This window comes from Strix aluco, chromosome 2 (genome assembly GCF_031877795.1).
Source record: "Strix aluco isolate bStrAlu1 chromosome 2, bStrAlu1.hap1, whole genome shotgun sequence".
In the NCBI taxonomy this organism is placed as follows: domain Eukaryota; kingdom Metazoa; phylum Chordata; class Aves; order Strigiformes; family Strigidae; genus Strix; species Strix aluco.
Window position 1 is genome coordinate 42762569 of NC_133932.1, and position 23963 is coordinate 42786531.

Consider the following 23963-nt stretch of genomic DNA (forward strand, 5'->3'; position numbering starts at 1 on the left):
GCTCCGAAAGCACACGGGATCGTGCGAACTCCTCGGCAGCCCCTCGCAACTCGCTGCTGGCTGAGAAAAGTCCGAGCAGGAGCCTGCGGTTAATCTCCGAGGCCTTCGTGCATCCCTGGTGAGCAGCGCCCCAGCGCTAAGTGCAATTAACATAACAGACACTAAAATAGGAGAGAGTAGCGCTGAATTTAATTTACAGGCTTTAAAAAAAAAGAGGGGGGGGGGGGGAAACAATCTTAGCACTTGGAACGGTCTGGTGATGAAGGCGGGGAGCGAGGTGGAAGGCGGGGGGGCAGCCCTCCTTCCTCGGAGAGGGACCGCGGCCAATTCCCGCGGACCCGCTCCGGGAGCCGGGACCACCTTCGTGCTCGCAGCACCGTAAAACACTTCTAGACAGGTAAACTCTCCGACGGGGATGCTTCCCGCCGCGCCGCCCCAGCGCGGCCCCCCCCGGCCTCCGGCGGGCGCTCCCGCGGCGGCGGGGGCAGCCGCAGCGCGACCAGGTCGCCGACGCGGGCAGGCACCTCCCGGAGCCTCCATCCTGCCCCCCCGACACGCACCCCCCGATCCGGCTCGCTTTCCTGCCTGGGGGGAGAAGGAGGAAATAGATGGGGGGGGAAGAAGTGGCCGGGGAACCCCCTCCCCGCTTTTCCTCACATCCCTCCCTCTCCCCCCCCCCCCCCCCCGCCTCCTGCAAACTGCCTTCCATTAGCCGCAGAAGTTCACAAAAGAGCGAGTAATAAGAGAGGGAGATCGAGGTTTCCGAGAAAAGGGAGAGGCGAAAATAGCGAGGTAGAGATAAAAAAAGAAAAAAAAATAAAATCGTCGCAACCGAGGGACCCACCGATCGGCTGGGAAGCTGGTGGTATCCGGCCCGGGGAGAAGGGGGGAAGGAAGGGAGAAAAGAGGGCTTTAAAAAACTGGAAGGCAAAAGCTGTTGGGGAGGAAGTGTAAGCCGAGAGGGAGGCTGGGGGAGGGGAGAGAGCGCCATCTTTTCATGTCACAGTCACAGAGACAGCGCTGCGCTCGGCCACAGCGTCTCGGTTTCTTTTTAACAGCGGAAAACGTGCGATTAGCAGGCAGACGGGCGGAGACTACCAGCCCTGCGCGCACACACAGCCCGCAGCTCTGTCTCCGCGCCGTGTAATCCCAGCGCTCAGCCCTGCTGCACCCCCTCATTAAAAACCCGGAGATTTCCTCCTCCTCCTCCTCCTCCTCCGCCGCTCTCCGAGGAAAACAACGCCTGCCACCGCCTGAACCCGGGCAGCACCGCCCGCCCGGGGGCCGCCCGGGGCTCCCCGCCGCCCGGCCCGGTGGGCAGCGCCGTCCCCGCCGCTCGGTCCCGGCCTCCCCGCGGGAGGCTGACGCTCACCCCCCATCCCAGGAGGCCGCCCCCCCCGGGGGACACACACACGGCGTGTGGGGGGACGGCCCTGTCTGCAGCCCCCCGTCTCCAATCCCCAGGGGCTGCTGCTCCCCCGCTGCCGGGGCCGCTGCTCGCCCCCCCGCGCCCTCCCTTTCTCCTTCCCGAGGGCCAGGGCGGGGTGTGCCGAGCCGGAGCTCCCCGCGCTGGGGCCGGCGGCGGGGAACAGCGCCGGGGCTCCCCCGGGAGCCGGCGATCCCGCGGCGGAGCCGGGCACCGGCCGCCCACGGCCCCATGAACGGCGCTTTATTCCGCAGCGCTCAAACCCCTCATTGTGTTGGGCAGAATCACCTGCCTCCTCCGGAGCCGGGAGATTAATTTAATGCGATACAGAGCGCGCTCCGTCCCGGCCCCTCCGCGGCGGGGAGATCTCCGCCGGGCGCGGGGGGGGCAGGGGGGGGACACGGCACGGCACGGCGAGGCGGGTTGGCATCCTCCGAGCACCGGCTCTCCCGGCGGCGCCCGGGGAAACCTTCCCCGCCCGGTAGCGGTGGCGGCGGCGGCAGCGCCGATCGGAGCCGCACAAGCAGCCGCCGCGCAGACCTGCTCGGTGCCCGGTGGGGGGCGGGGGGCGGCGGGGGGGGGCTGCGAGGCGGGCGGGGGCCGAGCCGTGCCTGGCGAGGGGATTTGCTGGGTCGTTGGCTGCGCCTGGGGAAAGGCGGGCGGGGGGGGGGCGGGTTGGCTGCGCCTAGCGATGGGGGATTTGAGAGGGAAGGGGAGGGGGTGGCTGGGCTCGGTGGAGGGGGGGGGCTGGCTGCCGCGACTGCTGGGGACGGCGGCTGTTATTATTGTTATTACTGTTATTGTTATTTTTAGGGGGCGGCGGTGGTGGGAGAGGGTGGGGGTGGGGCGGACCGCGCTCGGCGGGGGGCGATGTGGAGGGGGGGCCGCCGGCTGCGCCCGCGGAGGGGGCATGAGGTGAGGGCGGTGGGAGAAGCGTCTCCTCTGTTTCTAATAAAGGAAACGACTTTTATTGAACGATAAATGCAGGGGAACGAAAGTCGTGTGGGTGCGCCTGGTGGGGGCGATTGATTTGACGGAGGGAAGCGGGGGGCGGCTGCCCGTGCCGGTGCGGGGTGTTTGGGGCGGGGGGCGCGCAGCGGCGAGGGGCCGGCTGGCCTCGGCTGCTCCTGCCCGGGGGGGATCTCGGGGAGGGGGCGTCGGCCGCCCCGGTGGAAAGGGGCGAGGGCTCCCCCTGGTCGGGGGGGCTGGAGAGAGGGAGAGCGGGATGCTCACGGTGGGGGGTCCGGAGGGGGGGGGGGCGTAGGCCGTGGGGTGGTGCCGCCTGCCCTTCTCGGGCAGGGGGGGCTGAGGGGGAGGTGTCGGCTGCGCCTTGCCAGTTGGGATTTGATAGGGGCGGTAGGAGACACGTCTCCTGTTTCTAATAAAGGAATCGGCTTTTATTGAAGGATAAATGCAGAGAACCAAAGTCGTGTGGGCTGCAGCCGCCGAGCTTCGTTAGCTGCCGATGTGACTGTGAAGATAAAACGCTCCACAGTAACTCGAGCGCGAAGAGCTCCGGGGATGGGGACGGGCTCTCCCCGCCGGCCCCGGCCCCGGCCCCGGTTCTCTGCCCCCGCCGTGCCCCTCGGCCCCGGCCCCGCGGCGGAAGGTGCCCGGGGAGCCTCAGACCGTGCTAACGGCTCGGCCTTGGGACTTCGCCAAGTTTCTCTGACTTAGGGGAACTCTGGGGATGAGTAATCGCGCCAGGCTAGGGTTTGGGAGGGTGGTGTTTTTTTTTTTTTTTTCGCTCGCTCGCTCTCTTCTTCCTTTTTCCCCTTGTCATCAGCTGCTGACCCACTCACTTCGAGAGCACGGCACCGACGGGTTTCTGAGAAGGTGGCGGGAGGAGACGGGGGATGCGGCGAGCCCGGGGAAGCCCCCCCACCGTCTCGGCTCCCCGCCGAGCCACCCGGGCTCCACTCCGGCCCCGAGCACGTCGGGGCTGCGCGGGGTCCCCGCTATCCCGGCTCCCGTGCGGGGGCCCTGGATGCGGCTTTGCCGGGGGACGAGGGGACGCCTGCCCACCCATTCCACACATGCCCACTCCGCTGCCTCGCATGGAGGCCCGTGCGGAGGTTTTCCCAGGCCAGCGAGGACACGGCGCGGCCGCGCCTTGCCCTCGAGGAGGTGTCGGGAAGCCTTTTGCTACTCGGCATCTCGGCTTATCGCAGGTGACGACGGCTTAAGGACGGGAGGGGAAAACTCCGGTCCTGGGGGGGGGGGGGGGGGGGGGCAGGCCCCGGGGACGGGGAAGCAGCGCGTAGCCCAGGCCGTGGCGGACGTGGGCGCGCCGAGCCCCGTTGCCCAGGGGAGCGGCGCCCGCATCCTGCCCGCGGGCCCCGGGGCGGGCGCGGCGGAGCCTTGCCCGATGCCGCGGAGGGCCGGGGCAGCGCTGTGCCCGCCCGCGGCCTCCGCCTGTGCCTGCCGGGTGGCGGGGCGCGGCGGCGGCCGCGGGGTAGGAAGCGGCCGGGGGCGGGGGGGCTCAGGGAAGCGGGGGGGGGGGGGAGGAAGCAGAAGCGACTCGACGCCGAGCGCGGCCGCCGTCAGCGGATCCTGCAGCTTGGCCGGTGGGGGAGCATCGGCGCCCCCGCCGCGCCGCCCCGATGCCGTCGGGGGTGCTGCAGCGAAACGACCTGGAAAAGGCAGCCTGGCTTGTGGCTCAGCCTCACCCGCTGCGGCGTGTGGTGCCGGCGTGGGGCCCTCCCCAGCACAGCTCCCGGCCCGCTTTACGGGCAACGAGGGGCCGGTAAGGCGGGCCGCGTCCCCCGCCTGCGACGGGGGCGGCGGGCGGGCACGGCCGGGGAGAGCCGCGGAGCTAATCTCGGCGCCTGGCAGGTTTCAGTCCTCTGATTACCTGAGTGATTCGGCTTCCGAGAGGCGGGCTAGGAAGCGGCTGCTGCCCTGGTTTGGGTACCGTGGTGGAGGAAGGCGGGGGGGACACGGCGTAGGGAGATGAAGTGAGGACGGGGTGTTAAATGGCATTTCTAAACGGAAAATACTTTTATTTTCCCATGGTTTTTTGAAACTGCTTTCGAAATGAACATTTTCTGCGATAAGAGGTGACCGATCAGAATCGCTGGGGGGAGGTTGTAAGCAGACGTTTTGCCCCAGCTTACTGTTATCTTATCTTTCACACTTGCAGGGCGAAAAAGTGGCTTATCTTTATACCCACCCCCCTCTCGCCTTAATTGCTAAAAACACTGTGAAGTGTTAAGTACAGGACTAAAGAATCTCTCCGCGTGTCTGCCATGCGAGTGGAGGGGAAAAAAAAAAAAAAAAGGATCCGATTTGAAAAATTAGGGGCTTTTCTCTGGAAAAGTACACACGTGTACACACCGAGAGCCCCTCCCTGCCCCCGCTCCGCTGCCGCTTTGATGTTGCAGGCTCTCATTTCATATGTATGCACCCCGGCGAGCCACCCGCCGCTGCCGGGCTTCCAGCCGGGGCGCAAATCCCGCTCCGCACGCCGGCGAGCCCGGGGGCCGCGCCGCGGGGCGCGGGCGCGGAGGGCGGCGGAGGCCTCCGCTATCACCTCTGGGGCGGAGTGAATAACCCCAGTGTTTATGAACCCGGGCGCGGAATTGGTATTCAGCGCCGAGCCACGGAATCGTCTCCTCGCTTTCTCTCCCCACCCCCTCCGAAACAAAACACAACACAAAAACAAAACCAGAAGGAGGACGGAGGTGATTCATCGACTGTATCCAATTATTAACATACAAGCTGTAGTCTGCACAAACACACCTTCAAACCATGGCGGTTCCCCCGGCCGTCGTATTATATTTAAACTCGGGAGCGTGGTGGTGGCTGCCGTGCCTCCGCCGAGCCGCCGCTCGCTGCCGCTCCTCCCAGGCCGCCGAGGGACGGCGACGGCGGACGGGGCGCAGCCCGCGCCCCCCGGGGCTGGGGGAACCCCACCGGGAAAAGGGGACGCAGCCCCCGGCTCCCGCGTATCCCCTTCCGTGGCGAAGGCTCGACCTCGCCCGCACGGCCCTGCGGCCGGGGCCGGGGTTTTGTCTGGCTTCGGTTCCTGCCCTCCCCCGGCGCCCTCCCCGCCGCGCCGCCCGCTGCCCCCCGCCGGGCTGGAGTGGGGAGGGGGTGGGGGGGTGAGGGGCGAGGAAAGCGACAACCCCGCCGGCGCTATTTTTACTCCTCTCCAGACTTGTGCGGCGCACGCCCCCTCCCCTGCAGGGCCTTGCCTGGCGGCGGCATCTCCCCGCTGGCAGGAGCGGCCGGGGCTGCCGCCGGCCCGCCTTCCCCCTCCGCCCGCCCGGCCGGGCCGCCCGCCCCCCCGCGGCCCGCCCCGGCCCCTGCGCCCGGGGCAGCGCCCCGCAGCAGCCCTCTGCCCGAGGGGACGGGGCGGGGGGGACCGGCCGGGGCCACGGGCGCGCCGCAAGCAGACAAAATGGCCGAGGTATGGAAGCGGGAGAGGTGGAGGGGGCAGCTCCCAGCCGGCCTGCCCTCCTCCCGCAGCGGCGGGCTGCTCCCCCGCTTCCCCGGGCCGGGGTGGGGGCCGTGCCTCCCGCCCCTGCCCCCGCGGCCGCCCCGGTGGGCTCGGCGCTGCGCCTTCCCCACCGAGCTCTGCCCGGGCCCGGCGAGTGCTCCCCCGGCCGAGCCCACCGGGCGACGGGCGGCAGGCCGAGTTCCCCGGACAGATGCCTGCCTGTCCTCCCTCCCGGGCTGCCCGCTCCGAGCGGCAAAGCGGGGCCCGCGAGGGCCGCGGGCACCTCCGCTCTTTTGTGGAGCGGGGAGCGGGTGCGGAGCAAAAGCAAACACAACCGGAGAGATTTGTCATTCGCCTTTGTAAGAAAGATAGCGGCACTTAGTCCGTGAACCGAGCGCGTCTCGGGCTCTTCTGGGGCGAGGGAGGGAAAATAATGGATCTCCTGCCAACAGAGTAGCCCTGAACTACGAAGTAAAATTATAGTACTTCTGCTATGCAAAACCCCCTTGATTGCACGGGGAGTTCGCATGGCGGTGTAACAATATGCTGGCACCGTGTCAGGTCTGAAAGCGCTGCAGACCCTGTATAACGCCAATTGAGGCTTGTCTTGTTTTGTTATTCAGATTTCTACACTTCCATTAAAAACAGCCTTACAATAAGCAATGATAAAGGTCTGATTAAGACACACTCAAGCAGGGCAATTCAGAGCTTAGGACAGTGATCTGTTATTTATAGGCTTTTCCTAGCACTCATCACCAGGCTGTCTGAGCACCTCGCTCGCATTAATTCATTTTCCCTTCGCAGCGCCCATCTCCCCTCTCTCTCATTTCCCGTGCCCGGGAGACCCGCGTGCTCCGGTTGCCGTTCCGTGGTCAGGGGAGCGGGGTCTGGAGGGGGTCGGGGGCCCGGCCTCGCCGCTCCTGAGCTTTAACCCCCAACTTTCTGAGGTGCGCGGGCCGGGGGCGGGGGGGGGGGGGGGAAGCTTCCAATTAGAGGCGGCGCTGGAGGTAAATGAGAGCCGGCGTAAAGCCATCCCACTTGGAAGCCTCCTGCGAGAGGCCCATTCTGCCATTAACAATGGATTTGTCTTTACGAGGAGGTTAAGTACTTCGCATTATCGGAGCAGCAGTTTCTGCGAGCGCATCCTCGCCCGGCTCCTCGGTGGCAGAAGCCGCCGCAGCAGCGCCGAGCCCCGAGCATCTGTGCGCGGAGCTCCCCCCACCCCCCCGCTCCCGGGGAGAGAGCGGTGTGTGCAGCGGTCTGACCCGGGGGTCAGCTCCCTCCGGGGGGGGGGGGGAGGCGGGGGGAGGCGGCCCGGGAATCCTCAAGGCAAGAGCATGCTCTGAATTTTCCGGGGTTAGCTCGGCGGTGCCCGCCGCACCCGCGGCAGGCGCGCAGCCGGGCCGAGCCAGGCCGCGGGAGGAGCGAACTGAAGCCCCAATGTCCTCGCCGGGAGCCGCCAGCCTCCCGCTGCAAAGCTCGGGGACCCGGGGAACAAAAAAGGCACAGAGGCGAACAAGCGCGAGTCTGTTCCTCCCCGCCGCGGAGGAAACTGCGTTCACAAAGAAAGAAAGTTTAACTACGGTTAAAAATAAAAGTGGAGCGAGTTTACCCCGAGATAACTTAAAGTCATTACAGAGAAAAAAAAAAAAAAAACACCCAACCAAAAAACCCAGCCCCAACCACCCAGCCCCACGCCGTAGGCGCACACATGTGATCCGGAGTTTGCAGCCCGGGGGAAGGGAAGCGGGCGACTGTTGTGATGCAAGTGCGGGCCGGTGGCACCGCGGCTCCAGACCTGCGGGGAGAGACAAAGCCCAGCTCAATGCAGCCGTAAGGCCGCGGCTGTGGCCACCTCGCCGGGAGACGTGCTAGTTCTGCTTTCCTACCGAAAGAAGCAATTTTAATGAGGTTTTCCCTAGGAAAGGGAAAAAAAAAAAAAAGAAAACCAAACCAACAGAGGCCATTCCTCCAGCTGTGTGCCTGTAACTCACGTGTGTTCAGTCTAATAACTTTTAATGTCTAGCCCTAAAACATCTTTATAAAAAATAGCTTTACAGCGTAATAGGCCAGGTGTCCTTCTGCTTGTTATCGGAGATTAAAAAAACGTGTGGGAGCCTTTTCGGATGCGTGGCCCACCGCACCGGGGTGAAAGCCGGCCGCTGCCCAGGGCCGTGTGCCCCGCTGGCCGGTACGGTGGGACCGCAGGCCAGCCGCCGCGCCCGGTGGCTCCCCGGGCTCCCCTGTGAGGAAGTCGAGCGGTGCGGCTGGAGTTTCGGGTTTCAGACGGTGGATATTTCACTTCTGCTTTGAGACAGGCCAGTTTTTAAAGAGAGACGTGGCGAAAACCCAAAGCCCCGTGATGGCAGTTTCATGAAATGCCAACCCTCTGGCCTTGACCCGGCTGTGTGCGTATGTGTGTAGGGGGGGTGCACACCGTGTCCCCCCTCCCCGAGCATCTGGCGACCCCCGCATTTTCTTTTCCAGAGATGGCTCAGATTCTCGATTAAAAACTTCTGGATTTTTTTTGGGGGGGGGGAGGGGGGTGTTTGTTAGGGACAACTTTGGGGAACTCCTGCTTTTCCATCTTCAGAGGTCATCAGCAGCGGCGGCGAGCAGGCAGGCAGCCCCGGCAGCCCTGCTCCGGCGCTGAACGCTCACCGCCCTGCTTGCTGCCTGTGTGCTGTCGGCGAGGAAAGCTCTTGCAGCTCGCAGCGTCTCCGCAGCCTTTTCGCGCAGGGTCCTCCTGAACGCGGCGATTAAAATCCCCCCCGGGGCCAACTGTCCGCGTTAATCGCCCGGCGTTCGGTTGGCAGTCGCTCCCACACTGAGCGGCGGCGGGAAGAGCTCGATGCGGCGCCGAGGTGGCAAAAACTCCCGTTTCCCCGGCGGGAAGGCGTCGGGCGGTGCGGGGGAGCTGTGGAGCCCAGGGCCCGCCCGACCCGGGGGCCGCGGCCGCCGCGGGGCCGCCCCGGGAGCCTCCGCGCTGCCCCGGGAGCCTCCGCGCCGCGGGACCAAGCCCGGGAGTATCGGCGGGGATGGGCGTTATGAACGTGAAATTTACGAGTCGAGCTCGCCGAGCCAAAAGTTGCCTTGCCAAAGTAAATAGATGCAGCCGATAACTACCAACCCGGAGATTAAAGGGCTCCTCAACCCGGGCAGAAATCTTCAAGCAGCCGTAGAAATGCCAGCGAGGGAAACGGCGCTTCGGTCGCCACCCCAGCCCGGGTTGCCACTCCGCTCACACGCGGTAAAAAGCGCGTTAAGGGCTGCCAAAGCCGGATCAGGCGAAAACGCGCTTTAATACACCCCCCCCCCCCCCCCCCCCCCCCGCCGCCCCGCGCAATGCAGACGTTGACAAACGAGTGGCTTTTTTTCCATCCCGATTCCGAGCTCGCAGAAGCAGAGCGGGGGGAAGCGCGGAAACCAGCGCGGCTGAGCCGCGGACCACGCGAAGTTGTGGGCGGCGGGTGGGACCAGAGAGGGGCCCTGGGGCCGGGCGGTGGAGGAAATCCCCCCCCTCCCCCGCCACGGGTGGGAGGCTGCGGGAGACACGGTCCCTGCGCGCTGTGACCCCTGCGGGGGCTTAGGGTGGCTGCGAGCCCTCGGCGGGTTCTGGGGCGGCGGGGATGCCCTTGCGCGACGGGGGGAACCCGGGTCTGGGTGGGGGCGCGGGCTGCACCGCCGGGGGGGGGATCCCGGGCGCCGCGGCGCGGCGGGGGGAGCGGGGAGGGAGGGCGGGGGGCGTCCGGCGGAGGGGCCGGGGGCGAGCGGGGCGGCGGGGGGCGGCAGCGCGGCGCGACCGGCCGCGGAGCCTCGCAACGATGTCTGGCAGCGCCGCCGCCGCCGCCGCCGGGGTTTTGACAGCTTGGCGGAGCGGAGTGAGCGGAGCTTTATGGTAATTGCGGTTCTCCACTGGCCTTCTGGGTAGCGAGCGAGGGGAGTATCGGCGGGGCGGGGGGGCGGCTCTTCTCTCCCTGCCGGCCGGGGAGCGCGGAGTCGTCCCCCCCCGTCACCCCCCCCCGGGGCGCCGCAGCTTGGCAGCGACCTGTGCCAGCCCGGGGGAGCGGGCGAGGCGAGGCGAGGGGAGCTGGCGGCGCGGCGGGGGGGGCAAATCAATTAGTCAGGGCAAGGGGGGAGGGCGGGGGGGAGCGGGCGAGCGGCCGGGCGAGCCCTGCCTCGGCAGGGAAACGCAGCCAGGGGAGGGGGAAACTTGCAGAGGGAAAAAGCGGTGGCGGCGCTGCTGCTGCTGCCGCTGCCGCTGCTGCTGGCGGCGGCTCCCTCGGTGCAGCGCCTGCCCGGGGGGAGGGGAAGGGAGGGGAGGCGGTGGCTGGAGGAGGAGGAGGAGGAGGAGGAGGAGGAGGGAGAGAGGGAGGGGGGATGCGAGGGGAGCGCAGCGTGCAGCAGACGGAGCCCGGTCTCCCAGCGGCAAGGTGAGGAAGAGCGGCTTTCCCGGCGGACTAAAGAGGGGAGGGGGGGGGGGGAGAGGAAGAAAAAGAGAGAGAGAGAGGAGGAGAAGAGGAGGAGGAGAATTAAATCCCCAGCCACACACACACAAAGCCGCGGCGGCCAGGGCACGGGAGACGGCGGCGCGGGCGAGATGTGGGGAGCGCCGCGCTCGCCAGCGCAGGAACTTCGCCCGGAGCAAGCCAGCAACATGGCGCTGCCAAACCAGAGCCGGCAGCCGGAATGAGCATCGCGGGCTGCCGCTCCCGCTGCTGAGCCCAGCCGAGCCGAGAAGCAAAGCCCTTCCCGCGGGCACCTGCCCCGTCGGCGCCGGCAGCGGCCGCGCTCCTGCCCCCCCCCCCCCCCCTCCGCGCCCTGCAGCTCCCAGCCTTCCCGCACCCCTTCCCTGGCCCGCCCGCGCCGGGGCAAGCCGCGGCACACGCACCCACGGAGAGGGGGCGGGGGATCGGGAAACTTTTCTCGCCTCTCCACCCACCCCCACCCCCGACGGGGCTGCCCTTTCCCGGGAGAGCGGCAGGGCGAGGCGACGGTGCGGGGACCCGCGGCGCGGACGGCGCACGCCGCAGCCCCGCGGCGCGGCAGGAAGGTCAGTGCTCCGCGCCGCGAACACCTCCCGTGCGGGAGGGCCGCCGCCACCGCCGGGTCCTGCGGGGACGGGGCGGCCGCGGGGTTCCCCTCGCCCAGCCGCGGGGACGGCGGCGGCGCCGCGGCCGAAAGTTACGGCGCGGGGCAGCAGGGCTCGGGCGGGAGCGGCGGGCAGGCGGCGGCGCGGGGGGGAGGAGAGGGGTCCCCTCCTGCGGGGCTGCGGTGGCGGAGGGGAAGTTTGGAGGCAGTTACTCGTAAAGATGACTGTTTGGGGCGGCCCGGGGGTGGGTGGGGGGGAAGCTGCCGGTCGCGCTGTCGGCTCCGGTGCGGGGTGGCGGCGCTGGTGGTGGTGTCCCCGTCGTCTCGCACTTCGCGATCGGGAAGGCGCCGGGGCAGCGGCGGCGCGGGGCTCCCGGGGGACGCCGCTGCCGACCCGCGGAGCGGGGACGGCTTCCGCGCCGGGCGGGCCGGTCGCCGCGCTCTCCGCCGCGGGCAGCGGGCGGCCCGGGGGCGGCGGGCAGGTGAGCGGCGGGGAGGTCCCGCCGCGGGCCGCCTTCCCCTCGCCGGGAGCGCCTGGGGCGCCGCTTCCCCCCCCCCCCCCCCCCCCGCCCCGGCGGGGCGGGCGCCGCCGCGCACGTGGGGCAGGGCGGCCCGGGGCTTTCCCGTGCGCGGAGCTGTGCTGGCGTGAGGTCCGGCGTGACACGGAAGTTTAGTCAGCCCTAAAATGTAGTTTGGAGTTGGGAGAACGAGCCGGAGGGAGGCTCGGGGCTTGCCATCAAAGGGCCGGCCGGAGGGGGCTGGCCGGGCGGGGAGTCAGCGGAGGCTGCTTTGTGAAGCCGGGGCCAAGTGGGGCGGCTCTGCGCAGCATATGAGGCATGCATTTGATGTTCGCGGAGCGAGTCCGGGGGCGAGGGCTGCGGAGCCTTCACGTTCCTCTTTCTTGCTCGATGTTTGTGTGTGTGTGTTGTGTTCCCCCCCCCCCCCCCTCCTCCCTCTCTCGTTTCCGCGATGTCTGTCGGATCCCGGGTTTGGTGATCGCGGAGGGGGGCGAGAGGGAGGCGAAGAGCACCTCCCCCTCTCCCCCGGCAAAAAAAAATAAAAAAAGCGCCCCGACCGTAGTGAGCGGTGTAAAAACTGACAAAGTGTGGGGACTGGCTTTAATGGTATCGCCTCGGAGCTCCTCGCAGCATTAATTCCCACTAATGAATCTTTTCCAGAAACTCCGTTCATTGCTTTCATCTGCTCTTTGGAGCCTGCAGCTTTTGTATTCGTGTTTGTATTAAAAGGGGGGGGGGGGGGGGCGGGGGGAGCCCAGCCCGCACCACGTAGCCCCGTAGCAAAGCCCGGATTTTCCAAAGGTTTCTATTAACTTTTTTTTTTTTTTCCCCTCCCCGTCACCTCCCCGTGGCCCTACTGCGGGGGGCGGCCGGGGAGAGCCGTTCCCGGCCAGGGCCGCTTGGGAACAAAGCTGGGGGCGAGAGCGGGCGGGCGGTGCGGGGTCTCGGTCCCCGGGGCAACCCCGCCGGTGGCTCCGCCGCCCCCCCGCGCTGCCCCCTCCTCGCCCGCGCTTCTCCCGCAGCTTTGTGCGCGCCGCTGCCCGACGAACCGCTTCCTCCGGCCGCCGCTCTCGCCTACTTTCGTCCCCGAGAGGTTGGTGCTTGCCTGTCTGTCTGGAGCCCGGTGCCGCCGCGCTTGCGACACACCGGTTCATTTCCTTTCGGTTCTGCTCTCGGAGCCGCTGGGTGTTGTTTTTTTTTTTTCCTACCCCTTTTTTTTTTTTCTTCTTCCTGAGAGGTAGCCAGCGCAGCGCTCACCCTAATTGCTTTTAGGAGGATTAGGAGCAAATTCCTCTTCCCCCCCCTCCAACCCCGCGCCTTCCCCCCCCCCCCCCCCCGCCCCGGGTTGCCTTCGCGCGCCGGGGTTGCAGTTTATCCCTGGTGCAGTTCTTTGAATTGCTGTCACAAATAGGTGACTCAGAGTTAATTAGGAAGTATGCACCGGATCAATGGGCTGCACAGCTCATTAGTTATTCCCCAGCCTTTTGCAGCGTTGGACCTCCGGCTCCTCGCCCCGTACACCTCTTTAATACGCAACCCGGAGGGCTGGCAGGGACCAGGGAGCGCTTCGGGTGAGGGGGGCTGGGTGCGAAGGGGCGTGATGAATACGGACATTGAAGTTTCCAGGTTGGGAGGTTGCGTGTGGATGAGCGGTCGGGTCCCCTCTTCCTCCCTCCCCCCTCCCGCCCCGCTCCAGCCCCTCCCGCCCCGGCTATCAAACCTGCCTTCCCGCACGGGCGTGGTGGGCCCTCGCCCGCCCCGAGGTCGGAGGGACCAGCCCGGAATGTTACCAAAAACAAACAGGCACCAAAAAAAAAAAAAAAGAAGTGTGTGTGTGTTTATTGGAGCGTACGCTGAGAGAGCAGACAAAATCTCATTTGTCAGGCATGAAGGTGGGCTGTGTGGAAGGCTATAAATATACCGGGGAGGATTGTATCGCGGTCACTTTTCTGTTCTTCGCCATTTCTAAGGTGAGTGGCGGAGGCTGAGGGACCGGGCAGGGGCTTCTCCTGGTATTGTTTGTCCGTCTGTGATAGATCGGTCTAGACAGCCGCTCAGGCTCCCTGCGAGCTCAGGAACCGGAGCCTGAAAGGGAGAGTGGGGGAGTCGGAGAGGAAAAGGTCACCGCGATAATTTTTTTTTTTTTTTTTTTTTTGGTGTGTGACGGTGGTTGTTAACCCTTAAAGCCGAGAGGGGATCGGGACCGGCTGCTCCGGCCTGGAAGGATGCGGGAGCAGGAGCGGTCGCAGGGATGCTGCCGGGGCGGGGGGGGACGGACGGGGCAGTGCGCCCCGGGCCCCCGGCGCTGTCCCGTCCATCTGATGGCTTTATAAGAGCCGTTTCCCACAACAGGAAAAGAGTTCACGAGGCGAGCTCCAGATTATTTCGTTCCCAGGAGTCTCCTCTCTCTGGAAACTCCGAGGAGCTCTCGGAGCCGGGGTCGGGCGGCCGCGGGGCCGGGGAAGCCGCCGCCCCTCCGGCTCGGGAGCGGTGGGGCCCCGGGGGTGGCCGGGCGGGCGAGCCCCGACGGCGGGGCATCCCCGGCGGCTCTCCGCCTCTCCCGGCCCCGCCGTGCCCCCCCTTCCCTCGGGCTGCAGTGGAAACCCCGCGGCGGAGGTTCCCGGTTCCCGGTCCCGCGGGGGGCGAGGGGGGGGGGCGCGGAGAGCGGCCGTCTCCAGGTCCCGTCAACTTCTCCCCCCGGCGGCTCGGCGCCTTTCGCCCCACGGGGCCCGCGTGTGTGCTCCCGCCGTGGGGCAGCCCCCGGGCTCGTGTCCGTGCGCGCAGGAGCCGGGCGTACCCGCCTCGGGGTGTTCGGGAGCCCACGGGGGTACGCACGCCTCGTGGAGCGCAGGGCAGGCGGGGAGGGGGCCTCTGCACTGGGGCTCGGGCGGGCCGGTGGATATTTGCAGCTCCCGGGTGCGTGTGCGCTTCCTTTTGTACTGAGACGGCCTCGGTGGATGAGATGCGATCGTGGCGTGCAAGCCTGGGCGGTACAGATTAAAAGCAGTTACGGCTTTAGAGCGCTAGATAAAAGCTGGTTTTGTTGGATTCGCCTGCAGCGCAGACCATTGCCATTCCTCTTTGTCTGAGCCCTGGTTCCGGGCGCTACAGCCTTATTGGAAATGCTCCCGAGCAGTCCGCGCAGCCAGGGCAGCAGGCAGCTCAGCGCTTATTTACACGTCACATCTAAATACATCTCTAATTAGATAGAAGCAACGCCGGAAATGGCAGATTTGTTGCATATCTAATAGGGACCAGTGCAAACAGACTCAGCAGGGTTTCCCTCTCTTCTTCACCCCCCCCCACGCCCCCCAAAAAGACCAGCAAGACCAAGCTAGTAATCTGAGACCCCACAGCAATGACTTCTCCCATTTGAGCTCATTAAGAACCACATTGGCTAATGTCTCTATTCTAATATTTAAAGCAATACTTAGGACGTGTGAACTGAATGCCCAAATATGGACTGGGTCTTGAAACAATACTGGTGCCTTGGCTTTATTCCTGCGCTGGTGGACAATCCAGGCTCCGTGTCACGCACAGTATCTGCCTTTACCAGGGTGTGCCGAGAGCTGCGGCTTCTCAGGCGGCTCGAAATTGTCGTCCCTTTTCCCTCCTCTTCCCCCAGGCCATGATAATTCACTTTTTTTAAGGTTGATAAAGAAGCTGAGGTCCCTTAACAGGGATGCCAGAGGCAAGGCGACTGAGCTCTGGGGGCTCCTGTGCAGTCCGCCCAAGCAAACTTTGTGGATCTGTGCAGCTGTGAGACCGCACAGAGTTGTTGACATGCTTTCGGGTCTCCGTTTGTGGAGAAAATGGACTCGGGCCACTGCAGCCCAAAATAATGAGTGCTGCGCATACCAAAGTAGTCTTAGCAATCTGTGGCTGTCGTTTAAAAGGTCTCTCAACTTTGACCAGTGAGTGGCCTCTGCGGAGATGGGCAAAAGGCCTGCTCCAGCTCAGGTCGTAGCTTTGGCAGGCACGTTGCCCTGGGAGTAAATGTGACTCGGAGTAAATTCATGCTCGGCATAGAGGAGAAGCGGGCTCTGATTTCTGCATGTCTTGACAAAGGTGTGGGCTCTTGCCGGGACTCTGCAGCGTAGTTGGGTTGCACAGGTGATATGCGATACGCTATCTTTCCCCTGAACACCGCAATGGATCACGTTTTAGTGCGGGCTCAGAGAGAGCAGCATGAAGCCGAGTTTAATACTTCCTCCTTAGGCTGGTGTCGCTTTAGAAATAATGGATGGCCAGAGCGGGCCTGCTCCCCTCATTCTTGGTTTTTGCAATAACCGGAGCGGCAGAGTTGAGCCGGCTGGCTGGGGGAGCCGGCCTAATCCCTTGTAACCACCCCGAGCAGCTCTCGCTGCCTGTGCCGCTGCCTGTGCCGCTGCCTGTGCCTGCGCGTGCAGGAGGCAGCGCGGCGGCCTGGGCTGCAGGCAGGGGGAGTTCCCCGGCCCATGAGCAGCTCCCGTTAATCCTCGTGTCCTTCCAGGGAACCGGCTTACAGCAGTCGCTGCTCCGGAGCGACCTTTCCCTCCGACCCAAGGCGCTCAGGTCCCGAGGCTGCAGCGGGCAGGGGCGTCTCTCCCGGGGGAGCATGTCTTTGGCGGGGGGGATGGTCTGCAGCGCGGGCAGCCAGCGCTCCTTTGAATGGCCAAGCAGACGAGGTGGGGACGGAAAGGAGGAGGCCAAGAACTCCTTGCAAATGTGGATTTAGGAAAGTTCTGCTGCTTTCCAGCAGGGAATTCATTTTTCCTTGTTTGCTGGACAGCAGTTCTTGGCTGAGCGGAGATTTTTTTCCCCTCCTCTCTTTCACTGCTGGAAAAGTTAGCGAGTGAAAGCATGCTTCAGTACCCGCCCGCCCGTTTTCCTAAAGTGTTGTCTGAATTATTTGGGACTCTCCCTCCGCACGCAAATGCTCCTCGCACCCCAAACCTACCTCGTGAGGTAATAGATTCGGTGCCGTGTGATTAGACATGCAAGGAAGTCCGCTTGGAGAAGATCCTGACAGCATGAAATATAATTTGTGATCTGAAAGACAGTTTCCAGTATAATCTCATTATGCACCACAGACTCCCGGTGTTATTTTGTAGAAGGCGGACAATGATCAATTTACATTGACCTGGGGCTGGGCGAGCTTTTAGATGGTAATTGCCATATTGATTTGCATGCAAAAAGAAGACCTGCTAAAATTAAAGACCGGAAGCTAAATTAAACTAAATTTATTGTCTAGGTGCAAACTAAAAGACTTGTTAAAGTCTAGGGTAGACTTGGAAAGCTATGAAATTCAGAGAAAAATGATTCTCATCCTGATCGCTCCGGAAAATGAATCTACATGACGAGACCAGGGCTGCAAAGACCCCATTGTGAGCGGAGGCACACAAGCCGGGGCTGTTCCGTGTAAGCCCCGACTCTCTAAACAATCGGAGAATAAAATATCTCCTCTGTCCAATGAAAATCTCGGCCTGAATGTTGGGATTGTCGTGCTAAGGAAAACAAAGCTTTATTTGGATAAGACAATTAAAGTGGAAAGCGCAGAATCCACCAGCCACGCTGGGAATGGCTCGTATAAAGAGCTGAGTGTGTTCAATAGAGCGCTAGGGAGAGGGGGAGGCTCGGGGCTGCGCTCCGCGGCCGAGCCTGCACCGGGAAAGCCTGGCATTGTGCTTCCTCCGCCTGCTCCTCGGCCAGGAGGGGCGAGAGCGCTCCCAGCCAAACGCGCTCTCCTTTCCGTGGCTCCCGCTGCCCTCGAAGCGATCTCCCACGGCCTGGAGCTGTGCCGGCGCAGCTCCGCAGCGGGCTCGTTCCCGGTGCACCTCTGTGCGGCCCACGGTGGGTTGCAGTATGCCAGCACTGCCAGCCAGCCCGTTCTCTCTCAGAGCATGTTTTGCTTTTCATTTTCAGCTGGAGTAGCTCTTGCTCTTACCCCCGTGTGTTTGTTCATTTAATGGTCAGGAATACCTCACCTAGGGGCCTTGTACGTCTCAGTATTTGCATATTACAAAACATTTGGGCCTGTATCCTCAGTTATAAAAGTCAGATCTCCTCCTCCACGGGAGTATCGGAGTAGCTGGCGCCTGGCACAGTTGATAGCAGAAGTACGCCTGTATTTGTAGCAGACCCCACGCCTGGGGCAGCCCAACGGCTGTCCTTGTGCTTGTGTGGGCCAGGTGCTGTGGGGCTGCCTGTCCCTCCCCCACTTCTGTGTTTCCTCCGTGCTCCCCAGGAGTGGGGCGGCATTGTAGCCGGGGGTCTCCTGGAGGGGGTGGGAGAGCTCTGTGGGGCTCATATAGCCACAGCTTGAGCGTAGCATTTGTGCATGGTGGCAGGTAGGGAGAGAGAAGTGAAATCAAAGCTGGAGGGGCGTCTTCTCAGCTCTCCTTGAAATTCACAGAGAACTCGATAATGGCAGGAGAAGGGATGGGCTGAGCTCCTCTTCTTTCTCAGTGTAAATTCCCTCAGCCAGACTTTCTCCATGTGAAAGCTCCTGGCTATGGAGAGATCCTACAGGGATCCCTGATCCCCAGGCAATCCCCTTTGCTCCCACGCCCCGGCATGCTGGGTTGGGCTCTAAGCCTCTCCGGCTTGCCCACAGCAGTAGGAGGCTGAGCAGGGCGTTGGGGGAAGCCCTTCCCACAGGCTGCAGGTCCCCCTGGCTCATCTTGCTCTGGCCTGGTCGTGCACCCCGTGAGGTGTTTTCCTTTCCTCCCGTTTCAGTAGCCAAGCACAAAGTGGATTAGCAAAGCCCCGTGCAGAATTAAGCAGCCCGGTGCAAAGTTATGCTGAGCTCCGCCTGCCTGGAGGATTTACCGGCCTTCTTCCCCCCGTGGACCTCCTGTGCCGTGCTTTGCTGCACCAGGGCAGCCCAGGGCCAGCAGGGAGGGGTGGGTGGATGCTTCCCAGGGGCTCCATGCCACGGTGGGCAAGGAGAGAGATAGCTCCGGCTAAAGTTGGGAGCAGCAGGGGAAGCCGGAACAATACTTGCAAGCAGGAAGTGATCTCCCCGGGTAAACGTTTTAATGGAAGTGTAACCTGGCATTGCAGAAAAACCCAACCCAGGGCGGCTGCTGCTAGCTGGGGAGGATGCAGGGCTCGGGGAGATGCGTGGGAGGCCGTGCCGTGCCGCGCCGTGCCGTGCCGCGCCGCGCCAGGGGCGCCCACGGCGGAGCCATGCGTGCGGAGCTGGGGGCGGCTGCGGCGAGGCCTGCCCTGAGCAGGCGGCTGAAGGTTGTCTTATTTTAGCTACAGAAATATCTCTCTAGATCCGTTACTGTGAGATCTCGTTCGCAATAAACTGTATTGGCTCTCCTCTTTATACAAATTGCTGGTATGAAAGAAAACCCAGCCTATATGCATGGAGGCAGGCATGAGCTAGTGAGATCAGGTTTCCTACTGAGCTCCCGGAGGAGAAGTCAGCATTTGATTGAAGCTACACTTGGTTCTTGGTTCCCAGGGGACAGCAGCCCTGAAACACGAGAGCCCTCCCTCCTTTTTTTCCCCCTTCTCTCTCTTCTTCCTCTAAAAGCCTTTGTGCTGAAAGAGCCTCAGTAGGCACGAATCGCCGGTCTCTCACAAGAGTGTGTTGCAGCCTTTGCTGACATTGTTTTGTTAGCAGTGGTTTTTACCAGGCCAGCAGATTTCTAGCTACGTATAGGCAATGAATAGTCGATGATACTGACCTGCGAGTATGTACTGGCATCATTTGTCGGTGAATCCGATTCGGAAGTCAATTGGAGACGTATCGCGTTGATGTGCAGCACCGTACCTGCTTGGGGAGCGTTGCCCTTTGGCAGGAGTCAGGCCAAGATGGAGATGCGCTTCCAGTAAAATCAGTTCTTTTCCCTTGCTGATGCCAGCTCCCAAACTGCATATACGCACCTGGAAAGTGTGCTTCCAGCTCCCCTGGCCTCTTCAGGAGTTCGTGCGGTACACGAATTTCGGAGAAAGTTGCCGTGTCCTGGTTTTCCCTTAGGGATGTGCAATTTGGGTACTGCTAGGAGTCAAACTGGGCAAGGAAAGGTTTCCTCGAGTTGATTTATTTTTCCCTTGCTTCTCTTCAGTAAATTCCACCTCCCCTCTGACTTTGCTGCCGATACAAAAATAAGTGAGGGCAGGGAAGGAGGTATGGGCATTTACACTCAAATTCCAGCTGTGCCCAACAAAAGGCCCGCAGAGAGTGCTCAGCACACTCCTTTGCTGCCAGACGGTTGTATCGTGAGTGAAGCTGGACTCGTGTTTTAGGTTATCGAGGGGGTTTCTTTCTTTTTTTTTTCTCGGGAGGGAAAAGGGCTGAAGGTGGAAGCGGGTCTCTGCCGCCGACGGCGCGGCGGGGCTGGGGTCATTGCCCGGGGCAGGGCCGGCGGCGGGAGGTTTGCTGCGGGTGCTGCGGCGGGGGTGCAGGGCAGGGGGTACGGGGGGGGGGGCGGCCTTCCCGAGTTTGGGGGGGTGTGGGGGGGGCTGCTGGGGGGCGCGCCGTGTGCTCGCCGTGTGCTGCCGCGCAGCTGCAGGCGCGGCTTTCCCCGCTACCGCGGGGCTCCCCCTCGCCCTTCCTAAAAGCCAGACCGAGAAGGGAGCTCAGCTTCTGATCAGGGTTTTCGTCGGGCGGGAGAGCGGGCTGGAAACCCCTCTCCGCTGTGGGGGAGCCCCGCAGCGCTCGGGACCCTACCAGCATCGGCCTGGTGGAGCAAACACCCCCCCACACCCCCTCCCCGGAGACGCCCGGCTCCGCCTGACCAACCGCCGGGAAGAAGCACGTTTCTGGCCCCGGGGCGGGGGGAGGTGGGCAGAGGGTGTTCCTTGTTTCGAGTAAACCAGCTGCAGTAGTTGATGGTAAAGCAGCGAAGGCAGACACAATGCTGCTGTTGTTGGTTTGATCTCTAACTGGGGATTGTTAGTCTGGATTTAACTCTGTGGCGGGCGGGGGGGGGAGGCGAAGGCTGTTTACAGCCAGTGCAAATAATGTGACAGCTGTTGGAGCGCGAAGAGCCCGCGCCTCGCCGGCACTCGCACACAAAAGCTCTGGCTGCGGCCGGAGCAGCCCCGGTGCCGCCCCGCCGCTCCCGGAGGCACCGCCCGCCGCTGCGGGGCCCGGCGGGGCGCCCCGGGGCCCGGCGGGCATCCATCCATCCCGGGCGGCGGCAGGGCGCCCAGCCTCGCTGCCCCGCCGCCGGCGCCGCTTCAGTAAATGCCGCTGGGCGGGGAGAAGCCGCCGCGCCCCCCCCCCTCCCCGCTTGATTTACAAGCGCAGGGAGGCTGCGGGAGAGGCGCCCGGCTCCGCGGCCGAGCCCCGCCGGCTTCGGCGCTGGGAAATCCCTCCCGGCGGCGCGTTTGCGGCGGCCCCGGTGAATTTGCGGGAGCGGCAGGAGAAACGTCCCGGGAGCCCTGCGGGAGGAGAGGGACAGCCCCGCTCCGCTCCGGGCCGCTGCTGGCCTCGGGCAGGGCAGGGCGCGCTGCGGTGGGTGTTTGCCCTCCCGAGCATGTGCTGGCGGAGGAGAAGTTGTGATCTCTTGAGACGCAGCCCCCATAACCCGGATGCGCAGGCACCCCTGGAGCAGGTCCTCGGTGAAAGACTCCTCCTGCGTAAATAGCCCGAGCGGCTATTTTCTCCTCAAAGCCTCTGCATCTGAGGCCCTGGGTGTTTGCCTTTTGAGCACAGGATATAAAATGCTGCCTGTTTTTGAAGTTTGCTCCGGTACCCAAAGTGATCTCCCGGCCCTTTCAGGAGAGCCTCTGGAAAGTCGAGGGAACTTGGAGAACTGGGTTCCGGCCTATATTTGTACCTGACACAGTTTTGCTACCTGTGAGAATCGCTGTGTTTTATATAGTAAGTGACCTCCACATAATATTGTCTTCTTGCCGAGGTGGCTCTGGGGTGGAAAGCGGGTAGGAAGGGGAGATACTTACTTCCTCCCCCGCCCCCCTTTTTGTAATTTTGGTCGATGGTTTGCCTTTATCTGTTTCTCTTCAGTCGATCTATTTTTTTTCTTTCTCTTTTGGCCTTGACCGTCCCCTTGGTCCTTTATGGATTACACTGTGCTATTAGTGGCGAAAGTGCGGCAGCAGTCATTCAACAATTTTAGCATCAATTCCTATAAACTGGTGTTTTATATGACATGTGCCATTTTTCTGCAAGAATACTGCTTGCGAAACTAGTTTTGCCTTGGAGCAAAGGCGGAAAGATAAACAAGCCTGCATAGCCAAAACACTGGCAATCTCTGCCTCCTTCCAAATCTTTTAAAGTCACGGAGTAATATTTTCAGGATTATGCTGCTGCCTCTGAGGAGGGAATGTCGCTGGCGTTAAAAAAAAAAAAAGGGGGGGGGAAAAAAGCTAATGCAAATTAGAGAAAAATAATTTTCTTTCAGCGATATGCAATGTATTAGTCACTTGTTATCATGCTTAGAGGCAGACCTCATTTGCGCGTCTGCCAACTCGTTCACATCTGCTCTGAGCTGTTCAGGGCATTTTAACCTTGGCGGTGTCGTGTCGTAGTCCCACGGATCAAGAACGAGTAATTAAAGCTCTAAGCAGCAGCAAAAAATTCATAGCCGCCCATCTGCATCGCCGTTGATTCGCTGCTTTGTTTCGGCGCGGAGGGCCGGGATGGGAAGGCAGGGCCGGCGGCGGCCCCCGCGCTGCCCTCCTCCCCGGCGGGGCACCGCCGCCACCGGCAACTTCTTTGCTCTTTTTTTTCTTGCAATTTTTCACGGAAAAACCGAGCGTTGTTTGTCGGGTTTCTTTTTTTTTTTTTTTTTTTTTCCCCCCCCCCGCACTGCCGAGCCGGTCTGTGCGCGGCGCTGGCTGCTGGCTGCGCCCGCCCTGGACGCGCGATTCTTCTCAAGGTGCGGAGAGGTGATGTGAGGTTGGGACACAGAGTTGTGGAAACGTTTGCTGAGGTGTTTCTAACGCCGCTTCCGTAACCGAGGGGTCGCCAGCGCTTTCCAGAAGTGCTCGGGAAAGCTTTTTCCCATTGAGGAGAAACGTTAGCGCCGTAAACCCCACATAAACTTTGGGGCGAGGCTAATTTTTATGCATTGTTTAGCAGAAAGCGAGCTGTTTGTTTGTTGTTGGGAGGAGGAGGAGAAAAAAAAAAAAAAAAAGAAAAAGCCCCAACTTCCCAAGCACTTTTTCTTTCCACGCGGCCGCCGAAGGTCCCTGTGCACCGGGAACCGGCCCTGGCGCGGCTGTGCAGACAAAGCCCTGCGGGGAGCGGGAGGCTTTCAGGCCGGCCGAGCTAGGTAAAGCGAGAGACAGAGGCACCTAAGTTTAATATTTCGCTGTTGTGCGCCGGCCATTTGCTGCATGAGGCGCGGAGCCGCCGTTCCCCGGCGGGGCTGCCGGGGGCGGGGGGGGGTTGGGGAGAGCGGAGGGAGCCGCTCCTCATCCATCAGCCCCTCGAAGCTGTTGCTCCGTAAATGAGGGAACCACAGGCCCTGTCAGCCGCAATTATGCAAAATGAAGTCGTCCGTGATCAATATCTCCCAACGTCCCCGACGGATGCGTGGGGGGGCCGCCCCCGCCCGGCGTGCCGCGGCGGCTCCGCGCCGGGGAGCGGTGCGCCGGGGTGGCCGGAGGGAAACCAAGGGCGTACGTCCCATTAATCACTCCACCCCCCGGGGGTGCGGCGGGGGCCGGGGGAAGGAAACGGGCCGTGCTCCGGTATTTCTGCAAGGATAACGTTGCGGAAGTGAGCGCGGGCTTTCGCCCAACTCTCGCTCGCAGGAGCGCCGAGACTTTTGTATACAATAGGGGGGGACGGGGAGTCTCCCCCCCCCCCCGCCCCCTAAGTTTCCCGAGCTATCAGACGGAGAGGGGGGGCACGGCGGGGCTCGGCGGAGCCCGGTGAATGGCGAGCCCGTGGCGCTGCGCTCGCCCAGCCTCCCGCGGCCGAACAATGGGGGACGGGCGGGGGGAAGGGGCTGGCTTGGTGGTATTTTTCTTTTTTTTTTCCTTCCCTTTTTTTCTTTTTCCCTCCCCTCTCTCTTTTCTTTCTATCCCCCTCCTGAAAAGCAAAAGCCACACGGAATAAAGGCAACAATGAAAGGCTCCCGGGATGCCGAGTGCGCGGCGGGTTAATGGGGTGGGGGCGCGCAGGCCTGCGCTCTCCCTTCCCCGCGCCGGGAATGCGGCCTTAAATTACCTGAAACGCACATTTGTGCCCGGCCCGCGGTGCGTGGGTGTGCGTGCGTGTGTGTGTGTGTGTGTCCCTCTCCCGCTGCTGCCGCCGCTCCTCCTTCGCAGCCCGGGCTCGGCTGCTGCCTGTTGTCTCTGGCAGCAGCAGCGGAAACCTCGCTCCCGTGCGTGTGTGTGCGAGTGTGGGTGTGTGCGAGTGTGTGTGTGTGTGTGTCTAAAATGGCGCGGGCGGCCTGGGTAGGGAGATTGCCGCGGCGGGTGGGCGAGGGAGGGAGGCCGGGCTCTCGCCGGGGGGCCCCGTCTGCGCGGGGGCCCGGGGGTTTCTGCGGCAGAGCCGGTTCGCGGCTCTCTCTTC

General features: G+C 63.3%; 1 protein-coding gene across 6 annotated transcripts in view; it reads left to right on the forward strand.

The window, feature by feature from the left end:
- BCOR (BCL6 corepressor) overlaps positions 1-23963 on the forward strand; it is an 82534-nt gene that overhangs the window by 13705 nt on the left and 44866 nt on the right. For 3 of the 6 annotated variants that reach the window (XM_074814550.1, XM_074814557.1, XM_074814556.1), the window contains exon 1: positions 10365-10920. The exons of 1 other annotated variant lie outside the window; for it this stretch is intronic. The gene's annotated coding sequence lies outside the window, so the exon portion shown is untranslated. Of the gene's footprint in view, positions 1-10255; positions 10301-10364; positions 10921-20804; positions 21300-23963 lie in introns of those variants that run through there. 2 more of the 6 variants (XM_074814552.1, XM_074814553.1) reach the window with 2 other exon arrangements.